The sequence below is a fragment of the Pseudopipra pipra genome, chromosome 13, assembly GCF_036250125.1.
Source record: "Pseudopipra pipra isolate bDixPip1 chromosome 13, bDixPip1.hap1, whole genome shotgun sequence".
Classification (NCBI taxonomy): Eukaryota; Metazoa; Chordata; class Aves; order Passeriformes; family Pipridae; genus Pseudopipra; species Pseudopipra pipra.
The window spans coordinates 8,859,075-8,875,672 of record NC_087561.1 but is presented as its reverse complement, the minus strand read 5'-3'; the positions used below and the strand labels follow the sequence as shown (position 1 = coordinate 8,875,672).

Here is a 16,598-nt window from a genome sequence, read left to right as displayed (position 1 = left end):
AAGGATTGTTTGTGTTCAGTTATTGTTCCACATATTTCTTCTTTTAGCAGAATTCTATAGGGATTTTCCGCAATCACTGTAGTATTCCTGCTGCTGAAAATTTACATCTGTTTGAATCACTGTTCTTTGAGACCATTTGGAAATATAGGCACTTGGGAGGTAAATTTGTTTTCCACACATGCAGCAAATATCGTAAGGAATAAGTTATTCTGAGGAACAGAAGGCAGAGAGCTGCAGGATTCAAAGTAGTTTTCCACTGAACAATAAGGATCGGGGGCTAAAAGGGGTGGATCAAGCTGGAATTTTAAATCTTAACCCTCTGATATTTCAAGGTGACATTTGGGTTTATGAATATCTGAATCAGACATCACAGTACCAAGTGTAGATTTTGACTCTGAATGGGAAACAATAGAGGGAGGGAGGGATCCATTTTCCTGGTCTGGGTGCCTTGTGCTAAAATATTTTTAAAGTTTCTGTGAACATTAATTGAGACACTGATTTACCTTTGTTAGGAACAAACAAAGCATGTTTTCCCACAAGCATATTCAAGATTTCAGAATGCTCCTAGGGAACTTGTAACAGCTGTGTAGTGTTGGGTCATTTTGTACAGCCATAATCCAGGTGTGTGATTGCAATAGGCCTCTTGTGAGGGTTGAGTGGGTTGTTTAGGAACCTGAAACACCCCGTGTTCCCATTTGACTTTCACTTAAAATTGTGACTCCCCTCCCTTACAGTTTTCCTTTAGTACAGAACACAGCAAAAGAGGCTGTAGATCTGATATTCCTGGTTTGGGAAGCAGGAAGCACTTGGAAGCATCTCAGTGCTGCTCTTACAGATGTCTTGCTGGATTGCACTCGGCATTGTTTGGAACCTCAACCAACAGCCTGCAGCCAGTCATTCTCTTTGCACCTTTGGAGTTTCACTCGTTCATAGCCTCAGGTTCTGGTTGGAGAAAATGGAAGGCTTTCTTATATTTTAAAGGATTTTATTTATAATTTTACAGTATATAACTGTTGACTCTTCAGCCACTGGAAGCTGTGGTGTTTTCCATTCAGTTCCCAAGTCATTTTGCATAGGGCAGCTGCAACCTTTTCTTTTGCTGCCTCTCATAAATATTATATGTCTGACATTTGGGCTTTGCGTCTCACAGTAACTGAGATCCTTCTAATAGCAGAGCCTGAGGTCCTATTACATGAAAAACCAACTGTGCTGAAATCCAAGAGTGAGAAATACCTGTTCACCATGAAGTATCTTAAAAATGACCACAGTATCCTGGCAAGGAGCAATTTCAGCAGCTCAACTCATCATGCAAGAGCTCCAGTTGGCAGTGCAACCCTCTTGTTGATTGAATAACACAGCCTAGTTTCAGATTAACACTCCAAGATCTATATTAGCTCTTTGTGATGCAGAAATGATAAAATTCAAGATATTACTCAAGATATACATAGTTCCTCTGGCAATTTAGCTGAGCCAACACCACCCAATTGCTAGTATTTTTTTTTCTATTACCATTAATCATTTGTTTATCCTCAATATTGTATCCTAAAGACATAAATCCTTAATATATCCTAATGTATCATGCAATATAGATGTTTCCTTGTGTTGTAAATCCATATTTGTAGAAAAAGGAGGAAGAATAAAAATTGCATGTGAAATTTACTTGTAACTGCCTGTCTGGCTCTGGTGTCAGGCTCGAAAGCTCAGAACATCACCAAAATTTCTCATATATTTAAGGCTGAATAACTGTTTCCCCTCAAGTACTTTATCTTTTGATCTTGTAAGAAAAATACCCCAGTCTTTCTCATAGTCTTAAAAATTTCCTGTTTATAATGCATGTCAGGAGGCTGCATTTTTACATTTGGGGAATTTGAAACCATCTGTCTAATAGGTTCAAAGTGCAAAGCCAAGCAGTAGAAACTGTGGTCCCACATTTAAGAGATTTAAAGCACTTGAAAAATGCAGGGTTTAAAAAAGAAATAGGCTTTCCTTTTAAACATTGTAGGCCTTGTCCTTGTTCAACACAATTATTATTTTTAAACATTCATAACTTTTCCCTTTGTCATTTCTGAGGCATCAAGAAAATAGTTTTAATCTGTGCAGAATTTAGTCATACTAGGGAGATAATGAAAAAAAGGGTGAAAGATGGTATGAAATAATTACTTGATGTGGGGTTTAATTGGGTCTTACACTACCCTGGGACTCTAGAGGAGACAGAGGCTGAGGGAAGAGGAAGCTCAGAGCAAAGAGCTGAGAAATGAAGGGAATGGTTCACTGTGAGCTGAAAAAATGAAGGACGGAGTAGATGCCAGACTTAGACAAACTGGGATGCTATTCCAGGTTTGGTGGGTGGAGTGAAAGGAGCCCAATGACAAGGAGCTGAAAAGCAGTCCTATAACATTTCTGCAGTGTGCACACCTTCCTTGCTCCCTGTCTCACCGATAGACACACATAGATTATAAAACCGTGCGTGGGAGCACCACATGGTGCTTTCCTATATCTCTTAAAAATTCCATATGAAACGTTTCATGATTTACCACCTGTCAGTTTATCTAGATTTGGTTTTTTTGCCTTTACTTTTTCAGTTGTTGAAAACAAATGTGCTCTGCTGTTTGTTGCTACCCCTCCCTGCCCACCCCTGGCCTTCCCCCAGCAGCTGCAGTGAAGGGCAGAGCCCGTGTGTCCCTGCTGTGACAGAAACCCCCACCAGCCCACAGAGCACGACTGCTCTGCCTGGGGCTCAGCAGTGGAACAGGGACAGGAGTGACAGAACTTGGCTTTTTGGTGCTTGGGAGAACAATCTGTGAAGGAGAACGTGGGCATGAGAAAAGGGGAGGTAGGAACTGTCTGCTGATTCTCAGGCTTGAGAGACTTGAGGGGTGGCTCAGTCTGCACAGAGAAAACTTTCCATGACACCTAGATGGAAAAAGGTCCCTCCTGAGCAGAATTCAGAACTTGTGCCTTAAGTGTTTTCTGTTCTCTGATTATACATTAAACAGGATTCTGCAAACTGACGAATACATATGGTGAGACACAACAGCAAGAAATGGTGTTCTCTGGAGGTGGTGAGAGAGGCTGAGTGTAGGAAACGGTGATTCCAAGGTGATGGGAATAGCAGGAGGACCTGGATAGACTCACAGGAATTCTTAGACGTAGCTGAGGACTCCTGCTTGCAAAGTATTTTCTTGATTTTGTGCAGCAGTTCTCCCCTTTGCCACAAAAAAGACAATGTATAAATCTGTCAGACTGGAAGGTACCATAATAAATCTAACGCCCGCGTGGCATATTTACAGCTTTATACTTGCCATTGTTGATGGATCTGGACAAACAGCATGCTAATTACTGTTCTCTAGAGGGGTTAGGAGGAGAAGAATCATTAAAGAAAAGCTCCTTGGCATGATAAAGAATTGCCATTGTTGTTTCCAGCCTTCTTCTGTGTGTCCATGGAGGATGGAGTGGATTACTTGATTTAAAAAAAATACCGTGTATTCTGTAGTTTGTTTCTTTAGTATTACGTGAGAACTGTTTTCAAGAAGAAAAAGGATGTATAAGGCAGGTAACAGCCATGACAAGGACAAGCAACACTGGAATTAAAATGCAAAATGGATTATGTTTATTTGGAATTTTCTGTCATTTAGTGGAGGTTCTTTAATTTGTTTATCTCTCCCTAAAATTGCCTATTGAATTTAAATAAGTGCATCATAGATTTATGAGTCAGGGCAATAAGAGGAATTTTTTTTTTAAAGCAAGCTTGTTTGTTCCTCGGATGAGCTTTTTCAAAGATGTTGTAATTATATGCCTGGGTTACTGCTGGCACAGCAGAAAGTTCACTCAAATACAGCAATTGCAGATAGGCAAGGGACATGCCATGGGCTCAGAGAAGGCTGTCAGCCCCCATGGGCACCCATCTACACCTGTCTGTCGATTGCTTAAGTGATCATTGTTGATGATGCATCTTTAAATGACTCATCCTGGGTGTAATGCTTTTAATTACATACATGACATATCTCAAGTCATATCTCCCATAGTCCTGGCTTGTTTGTTTTGCATGTTTGTCTAGAATCTTCTACAATTCTCTTCATCTTTTCTTTCAAGAAATATAAAAGACTTGTCTGTATACTTGTCTATATACTTGTCTAAATTTGTGCCCATACAAAAAGCTGACCTGAGGGCTCTGAAATGTTGCCCATCAACAGCATCAAAACCAATTGAGTCATTACATTTACCACAGTACTCAAGAGAGTAAAAAGCCCCTTAGTAGAAATGAGGTTTTGACTGTTTCTCACTACAGCATTCCAGGTAGGTGGTGCATTAATGTTAACGAGGTTCCTAATCACAGTTTGTCAGTGATGGATCTGTAATAACTAGTCCGGGACTCTTCAGATTATTTCTGTAAATAGAAAGATAATAAGGGAACCAAGTGGGTCTGTTTTGTGTGTCTGGCTCACCTGAGGGAAGAACTGTCTTGCCAGGAATAAGGAGCAGGTTATTCATGTTCTGTGTGCCTGTATGAATTGTTCTTCAGTGTACTACATATACCTAGAATTGAACGGGCAGAGTCTAAACTCGCTGCAGCAAATTCAATGGAAACCCCCTGATTGAATCAAATGAAGTGAGAGGAGGCCCAACTTTGGTTTTGGGCCTTCTCTGTTCCTCCAATGACTGTAATATATTAAAATAATTACTAATTGATGAGCTCTGAACCTTAGAGTAATGTGGCTACAAATTACATATAAAAGGATGGTTTACTATACCCATGATAAAGCTATTCCTTTGAGTTTGCATTTCAAAAATGTTTAATAGGTTGTTTTTAATACAGATACACAGGGATTAAAAATCCATAAAAATAATAAAAAATGCTTTTTTATTGTAACAAATATGGAACTTTCAGTGAAACAGTGAAATTCTAGTCCAAACTGAGCCCAAGGCAGCACTCCCATTGCCTTCAAATGAGCTGAAGTTTCAACTGCAGTAAGTTATTTAGCAGCTATAAATCTTAGGCTTTCAAACTGGTGCCACAGCATGTTGGGGGTTAGGAATCAGTCCAAAGACGTGCTGTGTTAGTCTGGGCTTCCAATTGGCCAGTATTTGTACTGTGTGAACATTTCATGAAGTCTGTGAAATTCGAGGCTGGTTTATTTTGGTTCAGTAAAATGAAGTAGAAGTAAACAAAGGAATTTAAGACAATTTGAGAAAGCCAAGGTGGCTTGGGTTTTTGGTCAGAAACCACAAGATCCATAATGGTTTTGATCAAAATGGGGGGATCTTGGTGGTTTCAGTTGAGTTTCCTGTTCCAGTCTGTGATTCATTAAAACTGAGGATAGCTGTCAGCTGATACTGAATAAAATTTTTCAAACTGAGACATCTTCATGCAATAAATCACACTCCATTGCTACTGTGACTGCCTGTAAATAAGTTTTTCTGCCAGGTCCCTGAGTGTGGGATCTCTGGAAGCCCTAGCACAAGCTGGAGCTCTCCAGACCCTTGACTCGAGCCTGCAGTGGGAATTTTTAGGCTCAGGCTTCTGCAGCAGAAGAGGTGACACCCACCCAGGGTAGCCAGGGCTGGGGCTGCCACGTAGGCCAAGGACTGAAGAAATGAGTGCCCCTGGGGACTGAGAGCCACTGAGCCCCAGGGCTGCCCTCACAGGGTTTGAGCCTTGGAACTTCAGCAGTTTAACTGTGATTTCAGTACCAGCTGTCAGAGTCCCAAGAAGCATATTGTGTTTCAGAATCAACATATGCTGGCATTTCAAAAGTGAATTTCTCCTCTATCCTAAGAATTCCACTTTATGGGAATCCTGAAATGTCAGAATTTCCTCTCTGTTGTTGTCTCTGAGTGCTGAAGAGTTTTGATCACTGTTGCTGCAGTTCTCTGAACCTTCTTTGGTCTTTGGTGCTTTCCAAGATGGGGAAAATGCAGCAGTAGGCTCACTGTGGAGTTATAAAATGGCATAATCATGTTTTCTCTCTTATTCTCTCTTCCTTTCTAAAAATTCCGAATGCTTTATTTGCCTTTTTAAGTGATTCTGAGTACCAAGATGATGTTTTCATGGTACTATCTCTTATAGCTCTGAGATAGCTTTCCTGAAAGTTAATAGCTAATTTAAACTCAGTCACTGAATATGTACAGTTAAAGTTACTTTTCCATGTGTGTTACTTTACATTTATTTACATTGAATTTTTTTCTGTACTTTTATTGCCTAATTATTCTGAATCACGACATTCCTATGCAAGCCTTTGCAGTTTGCTTGCCTTTTTACTACTCTAAATAATTTGCCACCAGGAGCAAATGTTGCTATCCTTGCCACCCCTTTTCCAGATCATTTACAAAAATACTAAATAGCATAAGCCTCAGGCCAGAGGCTTCATTTGAAGTCCTACTATTTATTCCTACTTTACTTTCCTGTCCTTTTAATCTGATATTAATCCATAAGAAGACATTCTCATGGCATTTTATCAACTTTTGGTTAAGAAATCTTGCTGAAAGCCTTTAGGAGATTCAAGCACAGCATCTAAACTGCCTTGTCCTTGCCCTACAGAGAACTCCTAAGAAGTTGCAATGCCATGACTTACCTGTATGAGAACTGTGTTTGCTCGTTTTTGCTATAACAGGTTTGTTCCTTCCTCTGTGGTTTCCTTTGCTCATTATTTTATGATTTGGTTGTGTGCAGATACACTTGCCTTGAAAGCAATATTCTGAATGAGGTCACAGGCATCCTTCACTGTGAAGTCAAGAGTTAGGTTTTTTCTTTTGGTACCTAAACAAATTTCCCCAAAAAGCAAATGTTTATGATATGGAAGGATTTTGTCTCAGTGTCACCTACATTGACACCTACTTAGTATATGTGATTGTCACAGTCATTGTCACCTTTCTCATAAGTCAATAATATAAACTTCATTCTGCTATTTTGTTGCCCATACTGGAATTTCACTTTGTAGTGATTTTGTTCCTTCTTGGTCTATTTTATTTATATATCAAGATTTATTCTAAACTTTCTTTAGTAAACAGCCTGTATATATATTTGTTCTTATTGCTTATTTTTAGGTGCAAATCCAGGACTTTGTTCAACTTCTGTTTGATGCTTCCTACTTGCATTTTGTTGATTTTTATCCTGTGCTTTGTTGGAGGATGCAGAGCTGTTCTAACTTTCCTCTAGGGAGAATTGTTATCCTAAACTGTATGTTCTACTCCTGCCAGCTTTCTCTGCCTATTTTTTTTTTTTTGACTCAGAAATATTTCTGTAGAACCATTTTAAATGTTAGCACTGAAATAAATTTCCTTAAGAGTTAATGCCATATTCATCTCTGGACATAGACAGGCATCTGTCAGCAGTGATATAAAGGCATTTGAACCTGCTTTGAGGCAAGGAGCCTTCTGGACCTATCACTTCTTTTAAATTGATAACTGGGTAAACAGATACAAGTTCTGTAATCTTCACAAAGTACCAGATCCATATATTTTTTTCCCTGCAGCTGGATATTGGAGCTCCTCAGAGATAAAGGAAGTGGGTATTCTATTAAAGTGCTGGAGAGACAAGGATTCTGATGTATGCTACCTTTTTATTACTGTTAGGATTGAAGTAAAGATGGGTTTTTTCTTCTCCCCCAAATTCCTTGTAATATTTTCAGCCATAACTGCAGCAGAGTGGGCAATCAGGATTTGCTTTTAAGAAATACAGTGTTGCTTTGGTTTTTTTTTTAATTGGTGATGATGGTATGTTTCCAGTTCTTTAAAATATCCTGTCTTCAGTTAAATTTGTTCCTATGATGTGCTGCAACTTCGCAGAACTCTTTCAACCATATTAGTATGGTCAGCTCTCTTGCAATACACAGAAGCAAAAACTCACACACTAAAAAAATGCAATGAGGAGCTGAAAAATATTTTTTTTTCTCTGTCTTTTTGTTGGTAAATTGTCCATCACTGAATAGCACACCTGTGGTTGTTGCAGTTGTGAAGTGACTACTGCAGCTTAGGCTGAGTACTTAGGATTGCTAATGTGAAACCCTTCTGCCTCAGCACAGCGTCTGTGAAAACACTTTGGCTTTCCCTGTATTTGTCTAAAATAGCACAAGGGGCAGTCACGCTGTACTTTATTCCACTTGCATTCAACACAATGCCTGCTAAGAATAGTTGGCTATCATATTGTATCAAAAGTAGCATAATGGCATGTGACTGCATTTCCAATGAGGGAGGCGGTGTGTGACTGCCCTGGCGATGAGCTGCAGCCTCACACTTTGTTATGCAGTCCTGCCTTCCTGAAACCAAACTCTGCATGACTCATCAGCCACTCAAATATTGTCAGAGTGTATCTCCATTGCACAAAGCAGTATTTAAGACTCCCTAATCACATTGCAAATAGTGCTGATAATTCTACACGGTGCTGAGAGTGAGCAAAAGACTTCAGGAAATCTTTTCAAAATATCCCTTATGTAAAGATGTAGACACGATATATATACATATATATATGAGGTACACAAAATCCCTCAGCAGGAGCTGCAGAAGGATGTAGATGAAAGCACTGACAGTGTTGCTGAATTGTTAAATAATTAAGTTTACACAATTAATTTGGCTTTCAATATATCTTATTATGGCTAATTTAACGTTTTCCTTGTTAATGTCAAACTAGTTTCACTATTATGATCGACTTCAATGTTGGTGGTAAAACTTGAAGGTGCAAGTCACAAGGACATAAAGATAAGGTTATGTACTTTTGAATTTAAAATAGAGAAAAGATTTAGAAGATGGAGATGCTAACAAAAATAGAGGAGTAGAAGAAAGATAGAAATAATAACAGAAATCTAATAGTGACTAAAAGAAAAATTATATAAAATTTAGTGTTTCAAAAATGAATGCACATGGGAAAAATAAACAGACACACAATAATGGACTCTAAATCCTCTACTATTGCTCAGGGAAGAGATCTTGGAGTCATTGTGGGCATCTCTAAAGAATTAGACCATTTCTTAGCAATAAAATAGAATCTGAGGCATTATTAGTAAAGGAAATGAGAACAACACTATAAACATTGTTTCACCATCACTTATTCCCCATTTGTCCACATGTTGAATGCACAGTTCTGGCCCTGCCCTCTCAGAGGACACACTCAGCACTGGAAATGTAGGGAGAAGGGGAACACAGATTGTCAAGTTTGGTCAAAAGCACTAAAAGATTTCTCAGAGAGGAGATGCCAAATGCATTGGGATTCATTCATCCAGAAAGGGAGATGACTGAGGGAAAATATGATTGGTATCTATAAAATAAATAATGTGAAGCTGGCTGGTAGATAACAAATATATATTGTTTCCCATAACAGAATAGTGGAAGCTTCTTTAGGTGTTAGGCAGATCTAAAGAAATTAAAAGATGACTTTTTTTTTTTTTTTTTTTTTTTTTTTGGAACATACTCAGTTGCAAAATTCATTATTACTGGAAGTTTTTGAGTACAGAACTGTAAATAGGTGTAAAAAAGAACTAGGCAGCTTACCAGAGGATAGACACAGCAATGGCAACTAAACAGGATTGTTTGGATGCAAATGCTGTTTGACTCAGGAAAAGCTAATTTGTGGATCCCTGGGAGCTGTGAGTGCAGGTATCAATGGCAGTATCCCTCTGTTTTATACCCCTTCCTTCCTGGTCACAGCTGGAGACAGTTGCTCAGACCCAGTATGGAAGTTCCAATGTTCCCACCCGGAAAACTAGCATGCAGTAACTAAAGATGGTTGTAAGATTTTTGTGTGCTATTGAATGATTCAGAATCTCCAGTGTTTATGGATCAAACACAGAGGTTATATGAGCTAGTTGGAAAATCTGGTGTCTGGGAATTCTGGACCTCTGGCCATCCTGATCCCCTGTGTTCATTTCCAATACATATGAAATGGTCACACCACCTCTGGCCTTCTTTCCTTGCCTCCCACTAATGCACCCCATTCCTCTGGTTTTGTCTTGGATTAAAAGCTATTTGGAGGGGAAAAAACAAACAAACCCAAAAGAACAAAATATCCTTCAGGGATTGTATCCTGGTTTTTGGCTGAAACCTGAAGAGGCCACTGCTGGTTGATGTAGAGCCCTGCAGAGGAAGCACAGCCATGGATTTCTGATGGATTTGCACATGAGCAGAGCTCACCTCCTTCTCCTCTCCTGGGTCTGCAGCCTCCCTGTCACAGCCTTGCTCGTGCCAGGAGGTTGTGGCAGCATGTCCTGTGCTATGCCAGCCTGGACAGCCACACATACACTGGGTCTTCCTCTTCCTTTAGCTTTATTTTTTTGATAAAATATGCAGAAATTTCTATGTTTGAGACCTTTAGTCTTCTGTCATATTGGCTGAAATTGTTCAACAGGTTCCAAATGCGCTTGAGGGAAAATAGCAAACTGACAGATGGCCAGGCAACACAACCACATATGCCTCATTTCTTGAAGAAACAGGTTAAAAATACATCATTATAATAGACTTCGAGAAGGAAGGCAAAGAACAACAGGAAAACAATAGGTTAGAAAGTCAAGAATTGGCTATCTGATGTACACCTCTGCCCCTCATGGTCCTTCAGCTTCAGCAGGAAATGGCTCCTGGTTTTGTGCGTCTTTTGGAGCTGCACGTTCTCACTGAATTGCCTGATTCCATCCCTGAGCTCTGACATGTCCAATCTTTCTGTCTTGTTCTGACAGAATGTACCACCCTGGGATTCATCCCTGGTAGCTGCCACTAGGGAAGGGGTGAGATCAGAAGTTACTCCTGGTTTACAGCTGTAAGTAACTTATATGGTGTTACAGTGTATATCTATAGGCTTAAGTTATAAATAGTGAGTTAAAGGTCTCCTTGTAGAGAGCTGAAAAGGGAGGTAGCCTGTATATTGTTTAAATTCCCTTTTACTAAGCAGTTTTCTGTCGAATGGGTGTTGTTGAAAATGAAAGATGAAAAGTGTTGGTTGCAGCTGTGTAATACTGGCTGGTGCTTTGTAAGCTTCCAGGTGCAAGTATGCAAGGTCCTTCTGGATTTGACTTTCACAAACCTGCTCAGTGGAAGTTCCTAGACCATTCTGAAAAGAATTTCCTAACCATTCTCAAGGAATGACTTTGCTGTGCTGAATGTTTGAAATTAGAGGGAGTTTTCTGTAACTGAGAACATGCAGAATCACTTCTGGGTGTTTTAGAGATGAGGATGAATAGATTAAATAATTGCATAGAGCTATTTTTCACTTTGAAATTGGTTCCATGCCAACTCTGTAAAGTCAGCACGTGAACACAGTGCACCACGTTTTTCACTCTTCCACTTCCCTCAATTAACTGGTCATATCAAGATGGACAAAGTGTTTTCTCTTCCTCTGCTTTTCTCTGTTGCACAGTTGCTACAGCTGTTGTCATATTTTAATTGAAGGAAAGCAACAGCCTAAATGTTTCTGTTTGTTTTGCTGCATGGTTTTATTTATGGGACTGATTTTTTGTGAAAAGCTGTCTGCTTATATTGGAGGATTGTAATTGTCCTTCTGGGGCAAAGAATACATGGTAAAAATGGAAATCAAGAAGAATTCTTCTGCTAACAAGAAAAATATTATTATCTTGCATGTATTTAGAGACGTGGAGATAATCTCCTTAGATTTTCAGTAGCAGCAGGTTAATTAAAACAATCACCCCTTCCTTTTTAATCTTAGGAAACTGCTTCATCCCCTGAGATAATGTTAGGAAAGTACAGCACTTCAGGAGGGCAACATCCTGCACACAGTAGAAATAAGCAAGAGCTGTCTCCATTCTCTGTCATTCACAGCATTAGTAAATAGATTAGGCAAAAGGAAAACTTTGTCTGACATTTTATTTATACTATGAAAGTACATGATATGAAGTTCTAGCCCTAGTTTCCTTTAACATACAAGTGCTCCATAAGCAAGGAAGATAGTTGCTAGAGAAGGGAGTTCATGGTAAGGTGTATCCATGCCCAGTGTTTGCACTCACACGTACAGAGTAACGTTGCTTTGTCACAAGATATTAACACAAAAATGAGAAAATGGGTTTTGCTGAGTTCCCTGAAGCAGACAAAATATTGTTCTCTGGCACAGTCTGCCAGTGGAGGCCAGCAGGTGATACCTGAAAAGATGTAAGGGAGGTCTGATGAGACATCTGTGCGTTTAAAGTCAGTCATTGCATTTGACATTTAGTACAATCAATTTAAAAGCTGCAACTTTTTTATTTACTGCATTAAATTTTCTAAAGTTGCTTTAGTACAAGACATTTGGAAGGAATTTAATAAATGAGCATCTCTAGAGCCCTGGAAGATGTAATCACTCTTACCCAGGCTTCCTCATGTGTCTTTGGGTTACAGTGAGAGCTACTCTGCTGTCAGAGCAGAGTCTGCTGGCACAATAACTCTACTGTACTGATTTCATCAAACTGGTTCATTAGAGGCAGATTCTTCCTCCTCTATTCTTCTTCCAAGTCAGTCTGTCTGCCTGTTACCTTCCAGTCCTGCTGCCCACCTCCAAGAGCTGTCTGACTGGAGCTCTCACCCCCACAACACTGTAGTGGGTGGCTGCTTACGTGTTATATTTTAGATATTGTATTTAGGTTTACACATAGGTGTTGGCTAATATTTTATATAGCTGATAGATTTTTAGATTTGTTCCCTTTATTATTATCTGAGTTTTCAAGGATTCTGTTAAAAGCAAACTCTCAAACCCTTGACAATACCAGTGGAATAAGACTGTCTAGGACTCTGCCAGCCCAGCCTCAGTGCCAGCCCTTTTCCTCGGGGCAGCTGCACCTTTAAGATGCCCAGATGAGTCTGTTGAGTTTTACAGATGCTCCCGTTGCACTGCACTGAGCAGGTGATTAAGGAAGGCAAATTGCCATCTCAGTTGTCTTTTGTTTTTGTGTATTTTTAGGTACTGTGTCCTGAAATTTAATACAAACTATCCAGTCCTGATTGCTGTCCCACTGACATCTCCCTAGTTTTCTGTGAAGAGATGCCATGAATTCAGGTTCTGATGTGAATCGAGTTAGGCTGTTGGTGCTGCCAACCCCAAATTTAGAGAATAATGAATAATGTTCAGAAAAGGTTTCATTCTTCTTTCAGGCATTTTTAATGAGAAATGATCTTTCACCCATGAATCTATTTCTCTTCTCAATACTGAATATGCAAAGTTTGGTGTCCAAGTGGATTTTTATTGAGGCTCTCAGTGCCTTGTTCAAATTCTCTAAGGCACTGATTTCAAGATGTTGGATAAGACATTTCTTAATGAATTAGGAAAGTGATCTTATTACACTACAAAAGTCTTGTAGTAAAACATAATTTTCTATTTTCAGAGTGTTTTCAGATGGGATTTGCAAGACATTTGCATATATGGTATGACTTTGCCTGTATATTGCAAGATAAATTGGTGCAGTTTGAGATAATTTCTACTAGATATTCTTTGGATTTATCAAACAGTATTGCTATTTCTAAAGCTACTGTGAAGTAAATCAGATGCTTATCATGTTAATAGAAATATATTAAAGTGTATAACACAAGGATAGCAAATCCAGTGTGTACCATGTCATATATGTTAGTAATGCCCTACTGCAAGTCACTGATTGAACAACAGCAGCTGAAGAGAATCAAAGGACCTCCATATGTTTTTTGTTCCTCTTGATGTTTAATGAAAGCAACATTAATATCATGCTTTATGGTTGTGCTATTTAACTTTTAACTTAATGTGTTCATATTTCTGTATTAATTACATAGTTCAATTCAAGGGGCAAATATTATGTATACTAATAACTTAGGCATCCACTTCACTTAGAGCTGAACATCAAAACAGCTAATATTGCAGGATTATATCCACTATCTACAGCCCTTTTTGATACCGTCAGCTTCTGAAAACAAAGGCTAGGCAGCTAAATTGACTCTTTTATCCCTCCCTGGGGGAACTCCACAAAGAGAATTAGTGCTGTTAGCATTTAAACCGTGAAGCCCTTAATAAAATATTTTGAGTCCTGAGAAATCTCAGTCTGCCAAATATGGTTCTGACAGGGGGTTAATTGTCTAGAGGTGGAATTAATGTTGTGTTGGCAGGAGATAAGAACTTTACCATAAGGTGTGGGGTAGCTGTGGGTAACTGTGATAGTGCAGCAGGTCAGCAGATGCTGTAACAGATACTGATTTACCAATACTCAGAAGACTAAAGTAAAAATTCTGTTAGATTTGGGAGTTTAGAAAGTTTAAGGGTGCCCTACCTTGCCACAGCCTGTACACTGGCTATCAGTCAGGCAGGAGCAGTGCACTTCTGCTGCATGTGCTGATTTCAGCGAGTACCCTGCGCTGGGGGAGCCTCGGCTGTTGACAAAAAAAATCTTAACAGATGTGGATTGGTGGTTCAACAACCCAGAAGTGACTCTGAAGATGTTCACAGAATGGAGATAATAAATTCCAATAAAATCATAGTAATAAAATCCCATTTTTTTAAATTGACTCTTAGAATTATTATACAGAGTGAAAAGAGACATGTATTTTTAGGTTAACAACCAATGCACATTGAGTTAATTCCCATTGCAGTTTTTAGGCTCTGACTGGAACTTTTAGTAACTAGCCAATAAGGTATGCCTGAGCACTAAGAAAGTTGAAATATGTTTGACTTATCTATGTTGGGGTTTTTTCAGGTATCTCATTACTTATAAATCGATGCATGACACAAAGGAGAATGTTTGCACAGGGTTTCATTAAGAGCATTACTGCTCTTGAACAATGTCTAAATTTAGGGCTACCCTACAACCCAGAGTTTGAGCTTATATCTTTATAACCAGCAGCTATATATTGTATATATACAGCTTATAGATGTGTAGCACCATCTACATCTGGGAGTTAGAGACTGATGGGCTAGAGAGGGAAAAAGGAGAGGTATAAAAAACTTGAGGTAAAAAAATTTGATTTTGGCAGGAAGCTGGTTGTGGCTGAGCTTGTTAAAGATTTGGAGAGGTACTGCAGGAACAACAAGAATCCCTATATTTTTGGTGCAGGTGAAATCAGGAATGGACATAAAGAAGTATATAATTCTGCTTTTGATTAATGCTAGCATATCATAGAAGCATCTGTCTGTGTGCCAGATAAAGTCAACAACGTGTCTCATTGTATTCATGGGTGTTTACCTTGTCCCATTTATTAGGCAGTGCTGTATCCCTCCATTGCTCAGTTTTTCTGACCATCAGAAGCAGGGAGAATATTTGAAACACCTTCATCATCTTTGCTTCTTTTTGCTTCAGGCTGTTAGCATGGGTATTGCAGACACCAAGAAAAACAGCATATTCATAGACAGCACTCTATCAACAGGCTTGAGGGGAAACAAGCTGCTGGAGGCAGAAAACAAGCTCTACTTGAGGATATTTCTTAAATAAGAAAGAACTGTACTTGCCTTTCATAGCTATTATGAAATAGCTGAATAGTTGTGCCAGATAGATCTCCAGAACCGTGTGCTAATGTACTTTTTTTCCCACATCATTCATAAGCACCAGGTTTTTTGTACATTTCTGTCCTAAATACGGTACAATGTGGAAGTAGAACTTTGCTCTTAGCAGAAAGAGACTTGGAGAGTTTTAGTTAACCTCAGAGTTCAGCTCCTATGGGAATGTGGAGAAAACTGTGCTTTCCTAATAAAATGTCGCAAAACAGTTGAAATCCAAATTTCTGAGAAAATGAGGACACACTGAAACCACTGTGAAACCATTAGAATGGCACAAATATATCAGGGGAGAGAGTTTACTCCAGAGCTTTTTGTCTTCCCAACAAGTTCATTATTGTAATACATTATTCAGTCTTGCTTTACTGCATAAATGCAAAACACTAATTTATGTATAATGGAAGACAATGATTTTGCCCTTTCTAGTACATGTGATCATCCATTTGGAATGACTACTTGTACAGAGCTGTGCATTGCACATCATTGGATTATTTATTTTTGTTATAATAACGGCATATAAAAGGCAAAAGGGAACAAAAATTGTGTTCCTGAATTATGTTTGCATAGCTGAAGTTTCTTTCAGCCTCTTCAAAAGCCTCAGGCTCTTCTACCTGGGCATCATGGTTCTACTCTACAAATGTGATGTATGAAATCTGAGCTCCTGAAAGAGCATCCTCAGCTCCCTCCAGAGACTTAACAACTGCAGAGCAAAGCATGCCCAGTCTGTGAAAGCTTCTCTGTTTTACAGTCACATATTCTTTGGGAAAGCAGCATTTGACGAGGACTTATTTTCAAATTTGACTTTGCTTTTGGTGTTCCTGTCACATTCCTATTGTTAAATGACTGTCATTTCCTCCTTCAACCCAGGGCTGTCTGTTCAGCTCCTCTGGATTTAGCACAGGCCTGTTAATCCATGCTATTGATTCACAAGTCCATCATTAGAGCAGCAACAGAGACAACTTTCTTTGGTTTTGTTCTCTACAAAATTCTGCTAATTTGTGGATGGCTATTGATGTGGGAATCCTTTATCTTGGCTCTCAGGGAGTTGAAATGTGAGTGACATTCCCCAGTATTAGGCGGTTTCCCTTGGTTATAAGTTTGCCCACTTTTCCACATGACTACTGCAACTGATGAAATATATTAAGACTATTTGTTTTATATATGTATGTGTGTGTCTCTTCCA

The 16,598-nt window shown here is 39.1% G+C and overlaps 1 long non-coding RNA gene across 1 annotated transcript in view; it reads left to right on the top strand.

The window, feature by feature from the left end:
* The window catches only part of LOC135421425 (uncharacterized), a 181,724-nt gene extending 170,986 nt beyond the window's left edge, over positions 1 to 10,738 (top strand). The window contains exon 3 of the long non-coding RNA XR_010433995.1: positions 10,662 to 10,738. This is a non-coding gene — a long non-coding RNA (uncharacterized LOC135421425). The remainder of the gene's footprint in view (positions 1 to 10,661) is intronic.
* Positions 10,739 to 16,598: the final 5,860 nt, after the last annotated feature.